At 41.9% G+C, this 25,053-nt stretch overlaps 1 protein-coding gene across 2 annotated transcripts in view; it reads right to left on the minus strand.

Annotated features, from left to right (window-relative positions):
* OSBPL2 (oxysterol binding protein like 2) overlaps positions 1 to 24,740 on the minus strand; it is a 105,825-nt gene extending 81,085 nt beyond the window's left edge. The window contains exon 1 of one of the 2 annotated variants that reach the window (XM_083146803.1): positions 24,583 to 24,740. The gene's annotated coding sequence lies outside the window, so the exon portion shown is untranslated. Of the gene's footprint in view, positions 1 to 24,477 lie in introns of both variants that reach the window. The other variant, XM_083146804.1, reaches the window with a different exon arrangement.
* Positions 24,741 to 25,053: the final 313 nt, after the last annotated feature.

The following is a 25,053-nucleotide window of genomic DNA, read 5'->3' on the forward strand; positions in this document are numbered from 1 at the left end:
ACAATGCTCACTCTGCGGATCGTGAGGTGGGCCCAAGATGAGAGGTGCTGCACGGCTCATCTTTTGGCTCTCATTATGGTCAAACAAGCAATCATATGTTCTTTTAAGCACATACCAATGCTCCTTCCACCGCTCCAGGATCTGCATATGATCAGGTCATATGCAGGTCCTCCTGTCCTGATGTATGGACAGCTTTAAAGTGACCAAAGATGATCAATTAGAGACCTGCAATCAGCCTAGAGGTACCAGTTACCTTTTCTGTACAAAATAGATATAAATAGCACCAGGGTGTGGACTTGATTCCAGACAAGGCAATACCTATGTGGAGTTTCTGTATGTTTGCTGTGAGTTTCCAAAGGCTAAATGTAATAGGAAGGTTACATGGCTCCTGACTAAAAATGAATCCTAGTGTGTATGTTTGTTCATGTGGTAGTGAATATCATACCTCCCAACATGACCCCCCTCCAGGACGGACACAATGCTCTCTTTCTGGACCTTCCTCTGAATGTATGATTGCCATCACCTGTGGTGAAACACCTTTCTTATCAGTTAACTGTTTAAAACAGGTGATGGCAATCACACATTAAGAGGAAGGTCCAGGAATAGAGCATTGTGTCCCTCCTGGAATGGACCATGTTGGGAGGTATGGAATATACATGGTAAGGAGCAGGAACAGCTGTGAATGACTAAATATTGTTGGTAAAAGCACTGTACACATAACTTAAAATGTCATTCTAGAAGAAGGTACGAACACGAAAACCCTGCAGAACTTTATTCTGACAAGTTAAGGGGATGGGTGACTAAAATAAAGGAGTGGAGAGGGCTACTGGGCAGTATTATTAGTCAGCAATGTTTAGGTCACATGACCACTTTAGTAATTGCAGATGTTGTTTTGAAATTGTGATCCATCTAATAACATACAAGAACACCAAGTATTGGTTTATAATGCAACGTGCTGATTTTACAGGTGACTCACCAGAGGTTTCCTCCTATTTAAATAGAAACAATCAGGCTCACTTCATTACATCAAAAAGTAACGCCATAATCGCCCTGGAATTCCTGTTATCTGACCTGCTTGATGAACAAATGTTACTTGGTCTGAATCACAGACTTGTAAAACTGGCTCAGCAACTACCGAGAGCCTCCCCTGTGCGAAGATTTATGATGAAAGTATGTACTTTATAATGCTGTCACTGTGTAGAAAGGTGATAACTTCTAAATGCTTAGTCACAGTAGGACCTAGCATTTATATTGATTTCTCCCACTTCAGAGGCCAGTGTCAATAGTAAAGAGATGTCACCAGATTCTCCCTTCTCATTTTATTGCTTCACTACATAGAAAATTGTGCACTGTGGGCTCTATATACAACCAAGCACTGACCCCCACTGCTCCAATAACTAACACATTCTGTCCAAAGCAAAGCACAGTTTACAGAGAGTATTAAACAAAGGGAGGATTGGCGCAACAGACAACATAATGTTAAATGTAACTACCATAAACTCATTCCTCCTCTGTCCGCACATTCTAACCATATTTCCCTTTATAAGAACTCTATATCTACGAAACAGCAGGGTTCATCCATTACCCCATTTACCACGAGCAGCATTTCCATTATGTGTTATGCTCTCTCCTGAGCTAACTTTCTCATCTTCACAATGTAAAAGATGTAACATGACATGCATCAGAAACAGGCCCAGGAGTGACCATAACACAGGCTGATGGCTTAGTCAGCACATACACTTTGCATTACATATCCACCGCCATCTTGCTAGCACAAGCTTGACGTGTACCAAACTGCCTAGCAATTATCTAGGAGCAAGACTACAACATGAAAAACCATGTTAACTATGAACAATTAATTATTTAAATTCTAATTGTTTGGAGCAGGGATGGGGAACCTTCAGTCCTCCAGCTGTTGTTGAACTACACCTCTCAGCATGCCCTGCAACTGTTTTAGCATAGTCACATAGTAAAACTGTAGCAGGGCATGCTGGGATGTATAGTTCAACAACAGCTGGAGGGCCTAAGGTTCCACATCCCTGGTTTGGAGCATCAAGGACAGTACTGGGGGGGAAAAAAAGAAGAAAAATAGATTGCTTAAAATCCTTTTTTACTGTACACCTGCCACCTTCACCTACCTTAAGCCCCATACACACTAGACAACTAGGGGCAGTGCTGATATAGTTAACTATATTGGCAGTGCCGCTAGTCAAACAATATTGGGTGTACACACTGAACGGTATAGGTAAATTATATAGTTCAGTGACATCACCGGGATCTGCTGAATATGCAGGCCATTAACTGGGTGGAGTTTGTATATTCTCCCCGTGCTTGCGTGGGTGTCCTCAGATTACCATTTCCTCCTACAGTCCAAACATACTGGTAGGTTAATTGGCTCCCAACAAAAATGAAGTATAGAAAGAATGTGTGTGCGCATGTGTAAGGAATATAGATTGTAAGCTCCACTAGGACAATGACTGATTTAAAAGTTGAAATACTCTCTGTAAAGCGCTGCGGAATACGTGTGCGCTATATAAGAAACGGTTAATAAATAATTTTATTCAATAGGTCAAGTTGAAAAATGTCCTACGCAACAGTATTACACGCTATAGGAAATAGCGGTTTGATTAAGATGTCTACGCCACATATTACATACATGTTTAGCCAGGCAGCAATGAGACAAGGTGCTTAGTGGGGCTACAAAATATATGGAATAAGCATTTAAGGAGAGAATATTATCTTCTTATCTAGAGAGGTGCAAATATGGTAAAATAACTTAAGAGTAAGTTGATGGTTTCAAATTTGTTCCTAGAGAGAGGAGTTTTAAGGAACCACGTAAATGTTTGCAACTAATGAAAATTGTTGTTGCACTGAGGGGATTTCAGCCCTGTATAAAGTCATGTAACCAGGAATGTGAACAGGTGTGGCCAAGAGATTCAGAACATGGAAAGAGCACAGGGGTTGAGTTAGGGCATATTTTAAGAAAAGATATGCAGGTTGTTGAAGTTTTCTTTGGCTTAGTATGTTAACAGAAGTATGTTATATATTTAATTCAGTAATACAGCTTCCAAAACCAAAAGGGAGAGCTCTTGGGGACTCTGACTGGGAGGATAGTAGAGGGAGGATAGTAGAGGAAGTGGAATCTCAAAATAATTTTCCTATGTGGTAGTGCAACTTTTAATACCAAAGTAGGAACAGCAACAGTAAATGTAAGGATGTGATCAATCCTGGCACACTGAAGAAAGGGAATAGATGAAAATGGCAGTAAAGTAAACCAATAAAATGGAGAGAGACCCATCAAGTAGTAATCCGATGCAGAATATCGATGGCAATACCAAAGACAAAGTCTGCATCTTACGACACATTCCCTGGTTTCGGCTATGGACAATCTGAGTAGTGCAAACATATCCTCATTCCAAACATATCCACTTATTTTCTCTTTCGTCACTTACCCATGCTCCTGACCCCAGGCCAACATTGCTAGGTGACCGTATCATACAGCCCACCAAGAACTTTGCAATCTGGTGGCCTATTATTCAATGAATAACACCTATCCTTGTGTATCAGTCAAAAACAAAATATAATGCAGCGCTGTAATGTACAGTAAGTTTGCCCTATAAAATAATAACATAATTTTATTATAGGTAAATACCTAATAGAAATGCATATTCAAGGTTATACCAGGTATAAATTGGGCTATTTTCTTTAACCCTTGTGTATCAATATCTATTTCCCTATGGATTGTAAGCTTGCTAGCAGGGCCTTCCTACCTCTACGACTGTCCAGCTCAATGATGGCGAACCTTAACACTCCAGCAGTTGTTGAACTACACATCCCAGCATGCCCTGCATCAGTTTTAGCATAGCCAAATACTAAAACTGTGATGTGTAGTTCAACAACAGTTGGAGTGTCAAGGTTAGCCAACAATGGTCTAGCTACTCAGCTTGTTTTGTCATGGTTTACAATCGTAAAGCACAACATAATTTGCTGCACTATATAAGCAACGGTTAATAAATGTAAAAAATAATATGTATGTATTGTAAGCGCTCTCACGCCATTGTTAGGTGAAATAAACAAGCTGTCTGTGACGGTCACAATTATGTTCATCCTACTGTACAAGAGAGAAATCCCAGGGTTGGGAGGTTACTGGAAGTCAATGACTGTTTCCTCGCAGCCTCTGTTCTCAAAGAATGTTGGCTTACGACTGAAATCGGATTGCCAAAAATGTGTCACAAGAGTTACTACAATAAGCTTCAGCAACCAGAATACTTGGGAAAAACAGAATGAAGAGTTTGGGAAATTAAATAACTTAAGGCTAATCAACACATTTGCAACATAAATTATAAAGCTGAGAAAAGGATATACACAATGAATTCCACATTCAGATAAATCAAGGAATCTTGGGACTGATTCTGTTAGCAAGGCAGCATTTTATTTTGCAGATGGACAGAACCACGTGCAGTACAGGTGGAGCAAATATAAGGTGTAGAGAGTTAGATTTGGGTGGGGTGTGGTCAAACTGAAATGTAAATGGCAGTGTAAAAGAGGCATACACACAGGGAGAATTCAGCCCCATTTCTAAGCAATCTAACTATACCGCTTAGAAATGAAACACTCCGTGTTTATGCCCTGCAGAGATAGCAATGCAAGGTCCCACGCGTCGCTATAACCCCACAAGGTGCTTGCACTGGCTTTCCTGCTAGATTGCAGGGCTTCGCCTATAAAAAAATAATAATAAGCAAAACCCAGATCAGCACAATCGCATCACAGCATTGCGAGGTACATTGTGAGTATCCCAAGATGTGTGCTCACCGATCATGCTTAAGCACGTCACTCAGCAAGACAGCCGGTCGCCCTGTGTGTACGGGGCTTAAGAATAAAGCAGCCTGCACAGAAATAAAATGACTCACTGAAATCTAACTCTCCCTACACATTGGACCCACCTGCAGTGCAGCATGGTTATTTATGTCCATCTACAAAAACTGCAGCCTTGCTTGCTGGTCTGAATCAGATTTCCGACGTACGGCACCATAGGGAAATCGCATCGCATGGGCCATTATAATAGCATGTGATGCGATGAGATTTATTTATGCAATTTTTTCTATGCTCATTGTACCCCACTATATCGCATCGCATGTCCCGCAAAATCGAGTTAAACCTATTTTGGGGACATACAATCATATTATTTTATACCTAATGTCATGGCATCGCACACCCTACAAAATCGCATGCGATTGCATGCGATTTTGCAGCAAATGCGATGCGATGGCCCATGCGATGCGATTTTCATACGCAGAATAGCCCACTAAGCAAATTTCTTAGTGGGCGCTGTTCTAAGAAACAAGTGGGCAAATTGAATACAGGTTACGTGAAAAATGGTCTTTCAGTAAAATCTCTTCCTCTACTTCAAAGATCAGCAACAAATATTCCACTTGATATCATAAAAAGAGGAAACCGTTGCAAACAGACAGACAAGGAAACGCATATCACAAATTATAAAAGGGGGGGTGTAACTTTTTTGGATCGCACCACAGTGGGCAGAAAATAGGCAGAAAGTCCAGATTTCCACATATTCTCATCCAATAGTTTGACGGTTTAAGCTGCTTTAAACGTTTGACCCTGATCTATTTGGGTATGACATGAGGAATAACCAATAAGCATCAAGTTACTCGCAGTGACCTGAAAAATCAATGAAATATTGCCCAGTCTAAAGTGATGAGAAATTGGGTGCAAAGACAATTGCACTATCTACCAGAATTCAAAATACAATAACGCATCTCTCGTCTCTGTCTCCAGCACAAGGCTCAGTCCCAGGCTTTGCCCAGTGTTGAAGGTACTTTCCTGAAAAATTCATCCTGTGGAGCTGAAACGGGCGAGATCACTAGTCCCACACCACCTAACATGTTCCATAATATATTTTCATTAAAATTGAGGAGAGTTAATTAGGCCTATTTCTAATCTGCAGACAGGTATATTATAGTGAAACATGTAATCAGTGTGGGACTTGTGAGCTAGTGGTGGAGAGAAACATTTGGTTATATTTAGACTTCTGGTTGGTATATTAGAATCCAATTGGGGACTTAATTAATTTGCACTGCTGCACCTCCCATCTAAAGTGTTCGGGAGAAAGTCAACAGTTTGTGCCAATGGGAGCTCAATATTTCTGTTTGCACGTTTTCAGAGGTGATGAGCAGTAATCTACCCACGCCCGTATTTTGGGCATCCAATCTCAGCGACTTCACTCACTACAAAGTGCAATAATTCATGGATGCCCAGTAATTTACACCCATCAGTACAAACAATCAAATTGCTCCCACTGTAGAAGGGAGCTGCAGAAGCAGCACAAATTTGTGCAATTGTGCTGCTTTATTGTTTATTTTAGATTTACGAATCAAGCTATTTAATACAGTGTTGCACTAGATCAGGGGTGCCCAACCTGTGGCTCTTGAGCAGCATGTGGCTCTTTTCTTAATGAGATGTGGCTCCCGCACCAGCAACACTGCCACTTGCCTCCTCTGACTACTACTACTTTGCTGTGTGCTCAACGTGATGTCACAGTGCAGTAGGAGCATGCTGTATCCAGCGTGAGGGAGTGGGGACAGAGATCGCGAGAGGTGAGAGGCTGGGTGCGGCAGATCAAGAATGCAGCTGCCAAGTGGGCTGTCTTAACTTTTTTTTTTTAGACTCCCCCCCCCCAACACAAGCGAAATCAACACATTGATCTGTTATTAAGGGGCATACAGATGGTTCAATGCAGCGGCCGCCGACACCGATTTGATATCGACGGCCACCTGAACCTGGCATCGAACAGAAGGGAGGGAGGGGTGAATGTTTGATAGAGCAGCATATAACTGTCTTTGATCTGGAAAATTACATGGGGACTGACAAAGATACTGTCATATGTAACATTTTAGCTCTCACAGTGCTGTTCATTCAACAGTGTTGCAAACATAACAAAAAAAATTGTAAAATATAGTTTGCAAGGACAACTAAAATAAAAAACAAATAAAACATAACTTCTAATTGTGGTAAAACTTTCATGTTGGTCTTTTGGGATGCCTTTGGGAACAGGAGCAAAAAACAATTCTTTAGTACAGCAGATGAACAATTCATGCACTAACCATGCAGCTGGCAAGGTCAGACTTATGCTGCTTTCAGACCGCAAAACTGGCTTTGACCAGGTATTTTGAAACGTTTCTAAAAACGGGTCTGCCAGGTAAAACCCCTTTCACAGTGCATCTCTTAAACGGGATATTACCGTTTAAGTGCCGTTTTTTGACACTGGCAGACCCGTTTTCAAAGCCAGTGCGGTCTTCAGCAAACCCCCCCCCCCCAATGTGTTTAAGAAGCCCCTGTGCAGCTGGTACCTCATGCCTTGCGGATCACGGCTGTGCAGACTCCTGCTGCTTATAAAAAAAAGTGACTTTCGGAAAATGGCTGCCCCCATACCAAAGACAGTTTTTTTAAACAGTCTTTCCTATGGGGCAGCCATTTTCCGAAAGTCACTTTTTTTTTTTTTTTTTTTTATAAGCAGGAGCCGACAGCCGGGATCGTAAGACACGAGGTACCGGCGCATGGGGGTTTTCTTAAACACATTGGGGGGGAGCCCTCTGAGCCAGGTCCCCTCTGCGCTGGTCCCTCTGAGTCAACGCAGAGCATATTTAATGAGCCGACCGCTCATTACATATGTGCATATGTAATGAGCGGCCGGCTCATTAAATATGCAGGCACTGGGGACCAATAGTGCTCACTGCTGAGTGGGTACCGGTTCAGACCGCAAAAAAAAACGGGTCTGAAACGGGTAGGACCCTGCTTTTTTACCGTTTTAAAATACCGGTTATTTAAAAAAAACTGTAAATTCACTCTGGACCTTTCAGACCGCACATATTACCGTTTTGAAACGGTAAAGAAATGGCAATATACCGTTTAATTTGTGCAGTCTGAAAGGGGCATTATCTTATACCCCTTTCCCACTGCAGTTCTTAAATGGTAAATTGCTGTTTTTTTAGCCTTTTTAAACGGGTAAAGCTGCAGTGGGAAAGCTCCAGGTTGCTTTACCAGTTTAACAAATACCGGTATTTGTTAAACAGGTAAAAAGCAGTATTTTACCAGTTTGAGACTTTTTTTGCCAGTGGGAAAAGGTCCTAAACAGTATTTAGTAATAATAATAAAGGTTAAGAACATGATTGGCTTCCTGCACGTGATGACTGTACAGTGGGGCAAGAAAAGTCCATTTATATGACAGCCCATGTTTACAATGGCTTTAAACGGGTTGCTTTGTGGTTTAAACGGGTACAATGCGAATATTACAAAAACAGTAATTTAAACAGCAATTTACCATTTAAGAGCTGCAGTGGGAAAGGGTCTTTATAGCTCTTACCCATGGGTCCTCAAACTGCGGCCCTCCAGATGTTGTGAAACTACAAATCCCAGCATGCCTTGCCACAGTTTTAACACTCCCTTATAGCAAAACCGTGGCAAGGCATGCTGGGATTTGTAGTTTCACAACATCTGGAGGGCCGCAGTTTGAGGACCCATGCTCTTACCCATTTACAAATACCGGGTTATTAACCGTTTAGGCAGTGGGAAAGCAGCATTAATGTGCTGCACATACTTTTTGTACTGCCTTCTGATCACATAGCATTGCACACATCGCATACAAAACGCATGTGTTGCGATGCGATCCAGCTCATAACGAGTACGATCATCACATCGTGTATGGGCACCTTTATACCTGAAATAAATAAATGTCTCTCTGTGTGTTCAGCTCAGTCTGGCTGCACCGTCAGCATTGAGAACTAGCGATAAATGGGACAATAGTTGGGTAAACACAGTAAGATTTTGTGTTTGATTTTGACTAAATAGTAAAAAATGTAATCGAATGGTTTTGAACCTCATTCGATGTTGATTTGATCCCAATGTGCGCTCCCGTTTAGTGTAAATTGAACAGTGAAATAGACTGTGCAGGCAAGACTATATAGTACAGATCTGTATTATACAGTTAAAATGCATTTTGCTTACCGTTTGATTCGATCCCAATCGAACATTGGTATTTGATTCGATCCCAATCGTACATCATACCATGTGTACACAGCAAAATACCTTTTATCGCCTGTTCTCTAACGCCCCTTTCAGACCGCACTAAAAAAAACTGTATTAAAAAAAAGCAGGGTCCTAACCGTTTCAGACCCGTTTTTTTGCTGTCTGAAACGGAACCCAGGCAGCAGTGAGCACTATTGGTCCCCAGCGCAGTGCATATTTAATGAGCCGGCCTCTCATTACATATGCGCATATGTAATCAGCCGCTCATTGCGCTGGCTCAGAGCAGATCAGCTACTGCTCACTGTCAGGTTTTGCGGTGTGAAAGCAGCATTAGGCACCCCCAAATAAAACTTAATAAAAAAAGACCAAAGAGAGATTGTATTTCACTATATAACATACTTTATGTACAAAGAACTGAAAAGTACACTTTTTTAGATATTCAAGATCAAGGGGGATATGCAATCCTCCATTACTATTTCTGACGGGGGAAACAGCGATGGGGCCCTATTCAATTCGGTCTTTGGTACTTGTATATTATCACGGCGCCCATCGCATTGCATACCACTAATTAAGGTATGCCATGGACCAGATTTGAGGCTTTTCACAGGCAGAGCGTACAATTTCAATATCGCGTCGCATCACATGCCATTATAATGGCATGCGATGCGATTTCAATGTTAAATGCCCAGCCAGACCCGATTTTTAATTGTATCCCCCACCCTGATGGGTAATAAGTATGTTAAATGCCCCCCCATTGTTAACGCCACCCCACTATTAACGCCAACCAGAAGCGTGGCGAGCATAGCGAGCCCGCGAGGGGCGGCGGTACGCGTCCTCCGACCTTTTCATACCCCCACTATCCACGTCGGCGTGGAGTTGATTTTATATAGTGCACGAAGCGTGGCGAGGGAACGCGCATAACTTCACATGTATCACGTGTCCGCTCGCCACGCTTCGCCCTCGGTGGCTCGCTACACTATATAATATCAACTCCACGCCAACGTGGATAGTGGGGTTATGAAAAGATCGGAGGACGCGTACCGCCGTCCCTCGCGGGCTCGCTGCACTCACCACGCTTCGGGTTGGCGTTGATAGTGGGGTGGCGTTAACAATGGGGGGGGGGGGGGGCATTTAACATAGTCATTACCCATCAGGGTGGGTGTACAACCTAAAATCGGTCTGGGGGGCACTTAACATAGGAATTAGGCATCTGGGTGCATGTGCGACTTAAAATCGGTCGCATCACATGCGATCATATCGCATGCGATGCAACGCAATTTTTGGTTGTACAATGACCTGCGATGGAAATCGGGGGCGCCTTGATAATACACAAGTACCCGGTCTTTACCTAAAGCATTAAAGAGGGATCACGGAAGAACGAGCCCGAGTTTAAATTTTGTTTAATGAAAACTATGATCCTTAAGCTTCAAAACAAGATCAACATGAAAGGTCTACCACAATTAGAATCAAAGCTATGATATTTTCAGTTGACATTGCAAGCAAACTATTTTTTTTTACAGTTTTTGTCATGTTTGAAAGTCTGTTGCGTGAACACTATCACTGAGGACTAAAATTTTACATATAAAAGTAACTTGGTTGTCTATCATCCTGCCAAATTTCATGAATATCTGAAGCAGTCGTGTTAAAAAGTTACCTTTTTGTTGGGTGTTGGCGGTCTTGCGTGTCACTATCGCAAGCTAAGCTCTTGTGTGCATGCCGATAAAATCTAGTTACAGTAGAATCAGCGAAGGCGATATACTATTTAAAGTATCGTAATTTTTTTTTTGCCTAGCACAAATCTCAATGTGTGTACGTATGCCCTTGTTTTTATGCTTTGTTAATTGGGTGATTTGAGGTGTCACCTGCCACTACTCCTGTAGATAGAGTTCTCAGACGCACTAACATTCTTATACTTCACACAATTATATATTAATAAAGAGAGTGTATAAAAGCTAAAAAAAATGTATTTTGTTTTTAAGTATGGTCCTAGAAGTAATTGAAATTGTACCAAAAAAATAAAAACTAACAAACCTTTCACCCAGATAATCTTCCCACAACATACTACTACTTTGACATACTTCTGAAAAAGATCTTTAGCAGCCATGCAGCAGAGCAGGCTGGTATGCTGCGTCAATGCTCATTGTCCTCCAGATTGTCCTTGGTCAATGAGTCCACTCAAGGTTGCGAGTCAGCTTTGTGTGGACACATTAAGTATATACCATTGGGTTTCATCAGTGATTAATGGAAGTGCTTATTGTAGATGGCAAGATAAAATGTTCACTGCTAGAGGCATAAGCACTGTGAAGATTTAAAGAGTAATTCACTATCAGGCATTTTAAAGATACATCAAGGTTTCTGAAATCCGGAGCGGAATAAAGCACAGTAACTATGTTTTCATGCTTTCGCTTTATCAAGGCAATTGAAATATCTACAATTAACGATAACTGCTCATCATAGCTTTTTCAGCAGAGATGCAAAGTAGAATTAATATATTTAAAAATTGATAGGAGAGAGCCCCGTGAACAGCCCATGGTGGACAATCATGGACATATTGCTGGCAAGCCCCTGATAAATACTGCAAAATGAAAATGCGGACAGCTATTGTTACAGAGGGCAAAGATCACCATGGTTAGTTATGGCGCTAATCAATTGATTTCTGATAATGTGTTGATAGCATACCGTCTAGGGGCATAGTTTCCGTAACTAAACTAACAGGCACAATGCAAAAAGTCCCATTTGAGCACTCCAGTGGGTTAATTTGTGCACATTTTCATTCACCAATTGGGGGGTGGAAGTGGAAATTCTGGCAGGTAGTTGCACATAACAGCAGCAAAAATTGAATAGCTCCATGGGTGCACAGGAGATTCAGTGCCCCCGTTTCCAGGAACGCTAGCTAGGAATGCCCCCTCTCCTCTATCCAAATGTCACAGCTTATCAAGCAATCTGTGGCTGGCAAAGGTGCATACCAAAAACCACGGAGCAACTTCTTCCTCAGCGTACACTTTCTTTTGATCCTTACAGCGATATGATGAGATCATGAATGATCTAGCATAAGCTGCACTGCTCTTCACCCCAGGAGCATTTGGAGTATTTATTAACTGGATATTGTGTATCTAGCTAAACTACAGTCCTCATTAAACCACATCCAGCAGGGCATTGTAGGACTTGAAGTTTAAGCTGCATGTCAGAAGGCCACAGATCTACAGAAACTGCTTAAAGCCTACCAGGGAGTAGTCTTCAAACACTTATTTGTTATAAAGTTTCTAAGAAGAAACTCTTCATTTAAAAAGTCAGCCGCACAAAGTATATCTTAACCAAATAAAGGCACATTCATTGCAAACCACAGAAAAATATATGTTTAAAGAAATTATTAACAATTTAACTGTGACCAAAGTTAAGAATGACTGCAGTCACAACCAGGGGGGGCAAGGTCATTATCAAACTCCCTCCTTAATCCATTCCAACCTGCCTCGCAGTGCGAGTAGACAGCAAGTGTCAAATTAAACCTTGAAATCAATATTTATTTATTTATTAACAGTTTTTGTATAGCGCACACATATTCCGCAGCGCTTTACAAAGTATAGTTGAACATTCACACCAGTCCCTGTCCCAGTGGAGCTCACAATCTATATTCCCTACCACATGTACAGGCACACACAGACATTCTAGGGTTAACTTTGTTGGGAGCCAATTAACCTACCAGTATATTTTTGGATTGTGGGACCAAACTGGAGTACCCGGAGGAAACCCACGCAAGCACGGGGAGAATATACAAACTCCACACAGTTAGAGCCATGGTGGGAATCGAACCCATGACCTCACAGCTCTTATTTAAGACTGCATATTACCTCAACAAGATTTCAAAATTAAAATGAGTGGTTATAAAGCGTTGCAGTTCTCTTCAGCGTGAACAGACGAAGCACTCTGCCTCAACAAAAAGAGCAGGTTAGATAGGATGTTGTTCAGTCAGCCCACCAGGACACAATGATATACGCAACAATATAAGAACATTTAATACAAAGTATGGTTTTAAGATATGTGTTTTGTCATCCCAAGGTAAAAGTCTATGTGAAAATGGCATACGTATATTACAACTACACACACACACACATATATTATATATACACATTTGGGGGTATCCTCAATTGATGTCGAAACTGCCATCTTGCCGAAAATATGCCAGTTTTCGATATTAATAGAGCGAGAGGGGTTCTGACCTATTCAATGCTAGCTGTTTTTTTCAGCAGGTAGGAATGTTCTGACCTGCCGAAAATAAGGTGGATTGGCAGAATAGCTGCTAATCCACCTGCTTTTGATGGAAACACAGACAAAACCGAAAAATGTTTTGGCCATCTCGATCCTACAAGAAAATATGTCGTATTGAGGCAGGGAGGACAGCGGCGGGTGAGCAGCAGCAGCTTGCACGACGATGTCCTCCTGCCTGCTGCCTCCCGAACCCTCTTGCCACCCTCCGTACCCTCCCACTGCGCTCACCTGTCCTGCCACCAAGCCCAGTGAGAGCAGCCTCCCGCCGCTGCACTCACCCGGTCACCGCGCTGGCCAGGTGTGCATCAATCAGCGGCCAAATCAGACATCTGGATTTGCCCGCTTCATTGAATAATATATCTATCTATTAAAACACCATATAGTAGGTAAAGGGAACCTGGGATTGATATAGTGCATGAATTGAAATGCCTTACAGTTAGAAGTATAGTTGACATCTGGCATTGTTCTTATTTATCGCTTAAAGGAGCTCTCCAAAAATGTAAGAGTGACCTATGTACTGCTTATGAACAGACCATCCCTCTATCAGCTGACCTACCACTTGTTCTAATACTAGTGCCGTTGGCATCCTGTTGCCCATTAACATATGCTCTATGGAAGGTAAAACAGTGAGGTGAACACTGAAATTAAGTTTACTTTCCTGCTTTTCTATGAATGACTTGAAGAACTAGGTGCCCATACACGGTGCAATTGCCTTGTGCGATGCGCACTCCCACGGACATCCCATCACACAGTTCAAAATGTATGTGCTGCACAAACTTTTTTAAGTAGCTTTGGATTGCATTGCATGCAAATAGCATGCAATGGGATGTAGTCAAAAACGCATGCAATTACCGCACCATGTATGCGCACCTTCAATCATTGTTTAAACGACCTTCGCTGCTGCTATAATGAAAGGTGTTTGAACAAGCAGCGGTGCGGCTGGGAATGATTAGTATAATTGTATTATGTGTTGCCCATGAGGTTTTAAGACATTAAGGACATTCGTTTAATTTTGTTTTATTTAAAGTGACTATGCTGCATTACTGCCTATAAAGGCATTCGCTGGTGTTTTTGAAGGCACAATCTTAGCAATCTGCTAGCTATTTTACGTAAACTTTTAGCAACTTAACTCATTTCTGTAGTTTGAAATGAGTGAGAAACAAACTGTAACCACATAATACTAATATGTACCAAGTAGGGTTGTCAACATATCCCTGTAATGGATTCAGTATGAAATCCCGGCTTTCCACGCAGCGGGCCCGGTGCCTCGCTACGCTCGGCATGCTAATTTATTCTCCCTCCAGGGGTGTCGTGGACACCCACGGAGGGAGAAAGTGTCGGGATTTCGGCGGTCGGGATTTCGGCGGTCGGGATTCCAGCGGCGGGATTCTGAACGCCGGGATCCCGACCACCGGGATTTAAACTGCATCCCCCCTGTAATTAATACCACATGTAAATACCAGTTATATGGAAAGTAAAACTACAGAGAAGACAAGCACAGAAGCTATTTTACAAGGTATGCATCTGCAAATAGAAATAGCTGCATCTGCAAATAGAAATTGGTCTGCCCTGGTTTTGCACATATAAGATCATAAAGTGCCACACTAAAGTGGTTCTCAGTAAACGGATAGATTGCATTCTCATGAACAGCTTATAAGCCTACAAATAGATGCTTTTAACCAGGCCTACTTTATGATGCTACTCCTTGGAGAAAGAATTATCCATCCTAAAATGCGACCACCTTAACAGTGGAGGCAACAACTATATTTTCATGAAGTACAGAACAACGGAGCAGATTAATTAAATAAGCCTGGTAAAGTGATCAAGTAGAATGTGATAACGCACTAGGCAATCAGCTGTGTATGAAAATAACAGTTACGAGTTAATTGGTCGGTGCGATATCACCATCCTATACCAGGAATAATACATCTGCCCCAAACTTCCTATGCTCATGACCAAAAACCCACATAGAACGTTAAAGAAAATTCACTACCAGTCTCCTGTTGGTTGAAGAATTACTATTAGGAAGGCAGCACACATTGGGCATTCGCAAGGGGGAGCAATGTTTTCATTCTGTGCATGTGCAGGGTGTGAGCGGGCACCTAGCAGTGTGGGCAGGGGGAAGCATCTATGGTCTGAGCCCATGAGGACGCCCAGCGTTTCATGGGTGTTCCATGAAAATGCTTGGCGGTCCAATGGAGATTAGGCAGTAAGGCAGGTAAGCCAGAGTGTCTTCGTTTTGTGTTCACCTTCCAAATAATTTGATGGTCGTGACCATCGAATGATTTGGCGGCCAGATTGGTGTTTTGGCGGGGAGGACCAGAATAAGGTCCATTGCCCATTGTGCTCAGCATTATCACCAAGTTCAGTCTGTCCTGATCAATATCTATTGCAAAACAGTTTCTATTATTGTTGCATAAACATTTGCAGACAATGAGATTTATACCCCCCTTCAATGCAAAGGATTTGTTCTGTATTAGTTCACACGAGGAGGAAACTTACTATCAAGTCCTTACCTTACACTCTAGTTGCTGCCATTCGAACAAAAAAGTGGGTAGAAATGAATAACATCACTAAAGCTGGGAACAAATTAGATGATGTGCAAACAATGAAGATGACCTCAAACATTTCCCTTTCCAGACAATCTATATAGTGCATACATATTGTGCAATGTTACAAAACGACCTAACAATATATAAACATTAGCCACATCCAGGAGTATGAGGTCATTGGCCATATCAGATTGAGCTGCATGAATGGCCTACCCGATGGAGCAATGAACGTCTCATGGGAGCATACAAACTTGGTGGTGAATGATTCCCAATCTAAAAATAATAATCATTTAATGTGTACCCAGTTTAAGCCCTGCCATATCCACTCAAAACACTGTTGACAATTTTTTCAAAGCCTTAGGACGGTGGTTCCCAAACTGTGTGCCGTGGCTCCCTGTGGTTCCTCAGGATACTTGCAGGGGTGCCTTGGGTTGGTCATCCAGGACCAATTCAAATTATTTATGATCAATTATTTATGGACAAAACCAGTGCTGGTGGCTGCAATCATAAAATATGTACAATCAGAAGCAAATCCTCTCCTTTACCACATAACTGAACCTAATAAGCACATATAAACACAAACTACTGCATTTTATATATTTTTTGGGGCCTAGGGGTGCCGTGGAAAAATTCTGATACTCTTGGGTGCTGTGATTCAAAAAAGATTGTGAAACCCTACCTTAAGAGTACTCTCAAAAAACATTTTGGTATCCAAAGAAATAGGGGTACCCTCAATCTAAAGAGAAAAGTCCCCACACACATTATGTTACTGCTAATAAGCTATTTTCTGATGCTCCTGCAAGAGCAAGCATGACCCCTGTACTACAGAAATTATTATGAAGACCAGTTTTGACATCAGTAAAATTATGGGCAACCCTTATGAAAGAGGGGAGTCTCCTTTTTAGAAATTATTGGGCTCTGTTGGTATTTTCTGGGCTTAACCTACATTGCATAAATACTAAATTATTCTCTTTCATACAACGAGACCCACAAAAACTGCTACAGAAAGTACTAAGCAGTCCAGAGATAGGGGTGTCCTACCTCCAGATGTCGGGTTTAGGCGCACATATTGGCTAAACCCAACCAAACTATACGACATAACCTAAAATTACAGTGCTGCCAGCTATATGCACCCCAACTGAGCTATATTTGTATATCCCCATTGGGCGCTCTCTAGTGGCTGCTAACACAATTTAAATCCAGCCATAAATCTAGTTAAAAAGACAAAATGTATTTTATAAGGGTATTGCTATTACTAATAGGGATGCTGGCAACTGACTAGCCCAAAAAGTAACAATATAGGCTCTGCAAATACACAGTTTAAGCAGCATGGCCGGTCATGAAATTGTGCAATTTATATTGGCACCCATAGGAACGAAGTTATTTAAATATCAAGTCAACTTGAAGGGTGAAAAAGTTCAGGACGGGGCACATTATTTTCTGGGTGATAATTAATGGGCATTTAATAGAGCAATTTACTGGTTTTGTGCACAAATTGATCATTGCCTTTGACGTGGCACCCAAAACTGTTAAATTCTACCCATTAAGCCTAACTTTAGGAAAATCCATAAACAAATGAGTAACTAGGATCTTGAATAGGTTAAAGCAGAGCATAGAAATGTAAAAAATAAATAGTATTTATTTTAACACACTGCACTTGTCACAACCAGTGTAGTTCCTTTTTCCTCCCTGCGCTGTTGCTCTCTGCTTTGATCCTTTAGCACACTCTGGTCTGTATCTCAGCACTGTGATATAGGCCAGATTGTGCTAGAAGCATCAGTGCAGAGAGCAACACCCCATGCAAGAAATGGGTTGCCAGGTTAATGGTGCTAGTAATAACAATAAGAGCCATATTTAATTGTCATATCCCACCTGATCTCCCATAAAAAAAAAAGTGATGAAAGATCAGAGGGCAATATGCAATAAATAGTTTTTTTTTTTTTTTTTCTAACACCGATCATGCACATTCAGGTCAGTTTTAGCTGTGTGCAGTGGCTAAACCTGACCAAACTAGTGGTATCGCCAAAAATGAGTGAGTGCTCACACTGGTCATTTTTCACCACCCGTGGGATGACTGAGCTGCAACGTCTGCAGCCGGATGCGCCTGAATGGAGCTACATTTGAATAGCTCTGTTGGGTGCTGGAGGTGCAAACATTTGATATAAGCCTTTGTAGCCGATTCCAGTGGCAAACGCAGGATTTTCAGAAGGGGGTCTCCAGAGGGGCGGAGCAAAGCACGGAGATGGACACTTAGGTGACCCAGTATATGCCGGGTCAGTTAAAGTATTATATATAGACCAAATGTATATAAATAATAATGATTAAGAAAAAAAAAATATATATATATATATATATATATATATATATATATATATATATATATATATACACATACATACATACAGGGGCGTTAACAGCAGTGTAGACCCCTGGGCATAGCAATGTATTGGGGCCCCTACCGATCCTCCAGCAGTAGGGGTGGGGGAAGCTTTAATGTCCCGGGGGTGGCAGGGGGTATTATATCAACAGCTCAGCATGTACAGTAGGGCCTGGATCAGTAATTTCCATTTATTACCAGTTTACTGCACAGATGGTGGGAGATGGGGTGGGATAAGGGGGCATTGGGCTGAATGAAGGGACCCTGATACATAACTTCCAGGGTGGTAGAGGATGTTTAATATGCAGAGGAGGGGTGTATAGTGGAGTGGGCTTATTATTCATAATTTTCTGGTGGGAAGACAGCTTGCTTGACTGCAGATATCTCCAGTTCCTGGAAATAGATTGCTTGGATTTTATTGGAATTATAAACTAGAGCATGGGTCTTCAACCTGTGGCCCTCCAGATGTTGTGAAACTACATGTCCCAGCATGCATTGCCACGTTTTTTCCTATGAGAGCATGCCAAAACTGCCAGGGCATGCTGGGACATGTAGTTCTACAACATCTGGAGGGCCACAGGTTGAAGACATGTGAACTAGAGAATCCCACCTACCAAATGGTATAAGGGACTAGGGGATCAGAGTTCAGGGGGCAGAGCAATCTGCCAACGAGTATATAATACTACATACCAGGTGTGTGGAGCTGGAGCAGTAACCAGCTGCTGGAAGGCTGATATCTCTGGTTCTGGGAACAGTAGAGACAAGCTACTAGTGTCTATCAAAGGGGGAGAGTCCCAGCTTTTGGAATATATCCTCAGAAAAACTCTATGTCAGACAGAACCTGAAATATCTGACTGGAAATTAATTAACAGGCTTGGATGGGGACCACTGCTTTGAAGTCAGATATCTCCGGTTCCCAAGGGCTGATTTTTACAATTCTTATACCCCTGGAAAGAGGGGACCCTCAGCTTTCAGCTGAGGGCCCTTAGACTCCTGGGGGGGGTTTCTGGGTACTCAGAAACTCCCCCTGCGTGCGCTACTGGATTCAATTGTTGTTGCACTTGGATAGCACTAAGGGGTGGTAGCTGTGGTGGTGACATTCCTCTTTGCAGCCTTCTAGGGTGGCTGCGAGAAGGAACACAAACAGTTGTTTGGACCAATTGGTTGAATTTTCGGATTAACCAATTTGTCTGAAGGACCAATGTTTGTCCTTTTTCCAGAGTTTATGAACAAACATTTGATGGTTGTTGTTTGCGCTTATACATAATCAGATCTTATTTCCACCCATCCAGGTGGTCTGCCAGATAACTGTATAGTGCAGTGGTTCCCAAACTGTGTGCCTAGGCACCCTGGGGTGCCTCAGGACACTTGCAGGGGTGCCTTGGGTTGGTGGACCAGGATCAATTCATATTATTTATGGTCAATGCACCAGGCAAAACCAGTGCTTGTGGCTTCCAATCATAATATATGTGGACAAACAGAAGCAAATCCTGTCCCTCACCAGATAACTGTGACATATACACACAATGCACTTAATTTAATATTTTTTTTTTCTGAATTTCTCAATAAGAAGCATTTGGCCTAGGGGTTCCATGAAAATATTTTGATGCTCTAGGGTGCCATGATTCAAAAAAGTTTGGGAACCCCTGGTATAGTGTATGCCCAGCTTTACATTAGCAAGTCGTAACCTACTCAATGCAATGAACACTTGAGGCAATATGTAACAGCCTGCAAGGTGCAGGCAGTGTGGGAATTTCTGCGAGTATAACAGTATTTTTAAAGCGGCAATCTCCTACAAGGCAAAACTGACCTTTCAGGCCAATACATATTGCACTTGGTTTTCTATTCATATAAATATCATTATATTTTTTTGTTTACCAAAAAATGTATTAGCCTACTTTTAAATCACATAATAGTTGTAAAATGTGTTGAGAAAATGCATAATAAAAGATCTAAGTCTGAAAACCAAACTTGTACAAACAACAAAACAGCCATAGTCATATCATACCCACAAGACTCAAACATTGCGGAATGTTCTGAGGTAAACAACATTTTTTTTGGATACAGCAAAATTTTTCCTGCCAAACTATTCCTAGTTCTTTGGCTGACATGAAGAGGTGTGTAAGGAATGCGGACATATACAGCCTAAAGTGCAGACCTACATGATAGGAAGATATGTTCCAAAATCTCTGCACACAGCCTACATGTGAAGAGCACAACACGAGGTTTACACTAAATCATAGGCCTGTATTCAGTAGGGTGTTAAACGGTGGGGATTGCAGAAAACCAGCGATCCTCGCTGTTTAACCCACTCGCTGGCCGCTCACCCTATTCTATGGGCAGTATTCAATGAGAAATATCGCCGTGTGCAGCAAATCCTGTTTAGGATTCGCTGCACACTCGCTGTGTTCCGGAGGGCTGGCTGCCACTCGCTCTCTCCGTATTCAATGTCGGAGGGGCGAGTAGCCCCTCGCGGGGAATCTTAACCCCTGCAGGGAGCCGTTGGACAGTGGCAGGCAGGGAGATGGAAGTCTCCCTGCCTGCCCCAGAACGTATGTGGGGGGGAGGTGGGCTCCCCGGGAACCAGGCAGCACAAGCTGCCCCCCCCCCCCCCCAGAGCGAGCAGGGGACCGGGTATATTCACTGCTCCCGATCATGCATATGTAATGATCGGGTGCAGTGAATATATGAATATCTAATGAGCGGCTCGGCTCACGGCCCCCTGCTGGCTGCTCTGTGTAAAAAAAAAAAAAAAAAATATTGCTCAGTTTCTCCTTTTCATCAGCGACCAGAGATGGTCGCTGATGAAAATGAAACTGCCGGGGGGAGCCCGGCAGTGGTAATCAGCTGGTCGCAGGAGCATGTTCCTGCTACCAGCGATCACTACAGGGGTAAAAACGGGAGCGCGCACCCGGCGATATATCGCCGGTGCACACTCCCATCGTGGGCAATATGGTCGCTTAGCGACCATATTGCCCACGATAGTGTACAAAATCACCCCCGTGTGTACGCAACTTAAGGATATCTATGCTTGTTTAGGCTCAGATGGTATAACCAAATTGACTAATTAAGCCACCTGTGCATAAGCATGGATATATCCTTAATAGTTGAACTGTTGGGGTGCCTTGACTACAGAGTTTGGGAAACCGTGCACTCATCTGGTCCACATGAAGCATAAAATCCCTCCCCTATAAATTATTCAGCAAAACCTAAAAGAAAGAATTCACATTTCCATTGCTAGATTATACTACATTATTCCACTGAAACAGAACGAATCGCCCTATGAGTTATGAGTAGAGATATACAAGGTTTTTTTTTTTTTTTATAGTTAAAGCTCAGAGGATAAATACAAAAAAGGCATCATCAATAAAATGAATTTTAAGAAACACATAGAAGAAACACCACAAAAATAAAAAAAAAAGTTGTGCTACGTTAGAAATTGATTTTCTCTATCTCATATTTTCCAGACTATACTGAGCACAATATAAGCCCCAAAGTCATGCAAACAGAAATATCTGAAAGTGTGGAACAGAGCAACAGCCACATCAGCTGTTTTAGCCTAGCCAAACATTTACTGAGCACAACATACAGTAGACTGAGAACTAATCAATGCTGTTTCATGCACTGGCAGTTCTAGAATGTAGACTTTTTCTGAACTTTGGGGATTTCACAGAAAAGCAGGCCTAAAAAAGCATAATGTGCACACATCAAAAAATGTGTAAACTAAATTGTAGCAGTCTGTCCTTAGGTAATTCTTTCCCCAAACACAATTCCTCATGAAATAAACAAGACTAAAGCCCCGTACACACGGGGGAGATATATTGCTCAGCCATATATTGCTAGCAATATATTGCTCAGTTTCTCCTTTTCATCAGCGACCAGAGATGGTCGCTGATGAAAGGGAACCTCTGCCAAGCTCCTGCGACCAGCGATTAGAATGGGGCTGAAAACGGGAGCGCGCACTCCCATCACTGGCAATATGGTCGCCTGTGACCATATTTCCAGCGATTTCAGCCCCTATTGCCCTCGTGTGTACACAGCTTAACTGAAGTCTAGCACAGAAAACAAAACTAAAGGAATATATATATACATACATACATACACAAACTCACTTGTCACAATCTATGGCAAGGCAAGTTGTGCATATACACAGAATGGACTTCCACAGTCAGAGATACCAGATAGGGCAGTATACAATGCGGAGGGCGAGCGGTCACAGTTCGCACGGTAGGAATTCAACTGACGCCTTGCATACGCCAAATACCTCTCACTAGCTTTTTGGAGCAAGGGGGAAACAGCTAAATCTGACAGCGAGGATTCCCCCGTAACGTTGAATAGGGTAAGCGGCCAGCGCAGGGGTTTAACGGCAAGGATCCTCCATTTAACCCCCTCGCCGCCTGCATTAAATACCCCCCATAGTCAGGAATATGCACAGGGCGCTGCCATCAATATCCTCCATTTTCCTGCATTTACAGGTGACAGAAGATTGATGCGCACACTGTCAGTCACATAGTGGGTACACACTGGACAACACTCAATTTTGATGTTCCGACCTGTGGGGAAAGGCAAAATCGTTAAGAATGTCGGCCAGTGTGCACCCAACTTAAGTGTTGACTGGATGTCATGGATTACTGTATTTGTGCGTATACTAGAAAGTAACCACCATTTGGTTTTAATCTGGACACAAGCTTTAGTACATGTGCAAACAAGATGTAGAGGAATCCTTGGCAGGATAAGACATAAAGCCCTTCAGAATCAGCTAACTTTGCAGGCACCTTACATGACAAAATATTATCGAATCCTGTCAGTTCATAATGATAACTATGTTAGCGTTTCACATGAACTGGGTAAACAAGTATGAATCACATGACCAAAAACCACCCAGGGATTTGTGGGAATAACAATTACTAGCAGATGAGGTGAATGCTATACTGCTGAACAGAAATTTACACCGCTGGGTGCTCTTAAATGTGTATTCAATAATATATACCATATGATACAAATATGAATAGAATTGGGTATATAAGGTCATTACAAAGCATAATGCATATAAGGGGAAAATACTACTTCATATATAATGACCTACTTAGATATAGGCCATTACACCACCCAAACTATATAGCATACAATAAAAATAATAAAAAAAAAACATTAAAATCAATTAATTTTATATTGAAAAAGGTCAAAGTAAGACCATAAACAAAATGTGTAAAAGAATGTACACATAATAAATTAACTAAACAATTAAGCAAATAAGTACAGGTTGCGTATTCCTTATCCAAAATGCTCAGGACGAGAAGAAATTCGGTTTTTTGGAATATTTTTATATTTCAATGAGGTATCTTGCATTTAGGTCACATCAAAAACATTAAAAAAGGTACACAAGTATATTTTATTTGTGCATGAAACAAGGTTTTGAAACACGGAACAAAGTTTGTGTACAATACCAGGCACTGACCTTGAATGACATATTTAGTGCCAGTTACTTATGTCCCCAGTAGTGCCAGTTACAGATGTCCCCAGTAGTGCCAGTTACATATCATGTCCCCAGTAGATTTTAAGCAAAAAAAAAAAAAAAAAAATACATTTTGGAGACTAGATTTTCAGAATAATTTGGATAATGGATATTTAGGTAAGGGATACTCAACGTGTATATGATGACGTACTGTAGAGAACACTAACCAGTATAGCAGGACAATCATTAGTTTATGAAATAGCCTATAATACAATGCATGGATATCAATATTATATTGTGATGGATCACTGGAAGAAAGTAAGGACAGCAGGTAAAGAAGTTCCATAGTGACAACAGGCTGAGACTAATGTAGTGTTACATACTAACATTATAGTTTTGCAAAATAAAATACAGAGGCATTGGAAACATAATAACAAACATCAGGGCATCACACTCAGGACATTATACATACACCATGTATGATGGTAGAATATGGCATTTTCTATTAATGTATGGTGTAAGGGATATATTATTATGGACAAGAAGGCAATACATATTCAACCAGGGCATGCTATTATAATGTAATATTGCAACGTGTACTTGAATGCAATTAGAAGCATCACACACTACGTGTGATTACATAACACAGGGTGTGAGGATATTATTAGACCGGTAATGGCATAGTAAGTGTGCATCATTATACAATAATCAGGACATGAGTCAATGCCTGTAGCGAGGGGAACACATATGTCCCAATGCATATCATCACACACAACTCCACGTACGTGAACTTGCCATCCACGGTGACCGGTCCCAACTGTCCCACGCCCACCCGGAGACCTCAGACCCCGCACGTCCCGGTGAGCTGCCCCCTCCGGCCTGTTATTTACCTGCTGCTAGCTAGGGCTCAGCTTCTCCACTGACACCCAGGCGGAAGTGCGAGCCAGGCCCAGCCAGCCCACAGCCACCAATCACCGCCCTGAGACTGGAGACTGTCAGCTTGGCGATCCAATAGATAGGCGAGCCAAGGGAGTAGGCGGGAGTGCGAGGTAGAGCCAGAATGTAAGCATGTGAGAGCTGATGTCAGACACACACACTGGATTGTATGTACATATCAAACAAATAGTTCTCAAGCGCTGAGCGTGTTGTTACATAAGGAGCAGCCAGTTAGAGTGACACACGTCAGCAAGTGGGATATTACTACTTAGAGAGAAGCACATGCACCAAATAGGACTCCTTTTTATAATCATAATTTTACCAGGAAGGAATATACCGAGTCATCTCTCATCTCCAAGTATGACCTGGAATCTCTAAGGACCAGATGTATCAAGCTTCAAAAAGTGATAAAATAGAGAGTGATA

The sequence above is a fragment of the Crinia signifera genome, chromosome 6 (assembly GCF_055691185.1).
Source record: "Crinia signifera chromosome 6, ASM5569118v1, whole genome shotgun sequence".
Classification (NCBI taxonomy): Eukaryota; Metazoa; Chordata; class Amphibia; order Anura; family Myobatrachidae; genus Crinia; species Crinia signifera.